Here is a 1,274-nt window from a genome sequence, read left to right as displayed (position 1 = left end):
TGTGTGTGTGTGAGAGAGATCAGAAGTTGATTTCTCTGTAGTAGTCAGATTGTTGACGCACTTGGGTATAAAAACACATTTTTCCCCCACAGTGTTTTACAATTACATTCAAGAAACAAAAATACATTTTACTAAGATAATAAAAGTGGTGGAATATATCAAAGTAAAACTATTTTGATTTACGTGTCAAAACCTGGTTCAGTCCTGATTTACACCTAGTTTATACCTGGTTTGAGCTACTACTTAAGAAGAATTTGATAGTTTTATTAAGAAAAAAATACTACTTTCACCACTGATCATTTTTAAAACATTATAAATAAAATGTCTCCTGAATGATTCAAACTAACCTGAGACAGATGGACAGGCGCTCATCAGCTGAAATCGAGTGCCTGTAGTTGGTGTCCTGGCGAGTGATGCGGGCACCGATGCGGGTCAGGAGCTCATCAAACTGGGCTCGGGTGAGACGAAAATAGCGCTGAAAGCGACCCTCGTCAGTGCACAGCTCCTGGAGTAGGTGGTGAAACTCACCAAAYTCAGAACGCCTCTGAATTATCTGGTGAATCCAAACACGGCGCCGAGGCGCTCTCCGACGACGGGTTCTTGCTCTGAGTAAACAAAGCAACCCACTCTCTCAATTTCATCCACCATTGTACATACAAAGACCGGCAGAGATAGCAGGCGACTCTACGCCAGATCCGTTTTCGTACCGGCAGATCCGCGTATCAGTCACATCTGTTTTAGAGCCAGCCCCCAAATCTAAGGGCGGGAGTTACAATAGGCTCACCTACGGACTGGACTCGGTGAAACGGAAGCGCCACTTTTTTACCCCTCCGTAAGTCGTCAGAAGAAGGAGTGGACTACACATCGTCATTTGAGCAGAAGAATTTAGAAATTAATTTCACTTTTTAAGGTTTTACTTCTTTAAGGTAAGCCAAAATTGTCACAACGTTATTAGAAAAAAATATTTGTTAAATATATTTATTGGCATCATGATGTATGGACATTAATTTAAAATCTTTGTGTTCACTGAAACGCTGTGGAGAGTTTCTGTTTGTGGTCAGTAAGAAAGGAAAAAAATCATAAGTAATTACATAATTAGACTAAAAACGGACAAATTTAACTAGCTAGTGGTTAGCATTATGAATTATGTTAGCATTGTTGGGGTTTTGGCTAGGTGAGCTTACATCCATTTTAAAAGCTGTATTTACTACGTGATTATATTATGTAGACCGTTTTTAAATCGATTTTAAATTTTAAAACTCTATGAGCATATA

The 1,274-nt window shown here is 39.1% G+C and overlaps 1 long non-coding RNA gene across 1 annotated transcript in view; it reads right to left on the bottom strand.

The window, feature by feature from the left end:
* LOC106535307 (uncharacterized) overlaps positions 1-831 on the bottom strand; it is a 2,018-nt gene extending 1,187 nt beyond the window's left edge. The window contains exon 1 of the long non-coding RNA XR_001312422.1: positions 348-831. This is a non-coding gene — a long non-coding RNA (uncharacterized LOC106535307). The remainder of the gene's footprint in view (positions 1-347) is intronic.
* Between the last annotated feature and the right edge of the window lie 443 nt (positions 832-1,274).

This window comes from Austrofundulus limnaeus, unplaced genomic scaffold (assembly GCF_001266775.1).
Source record: "Austrofundulus limnaeus strain Quisiro unplaced genomic scaffold, Austrofundulus_limnaeus-1.0 Scaffold1411, whole genome shotgun sequence".
Taxonomy (NCBI): Eukaryota; Metazoa; Chordata; class Actinopteri; order Cyprinodontiformes; family Rivulidae; genus Austrofundulus; species Austrofundulus limnaeus.
This window is presented reverse-complemented; position numbering and strand designations above follow the sequence as displayed.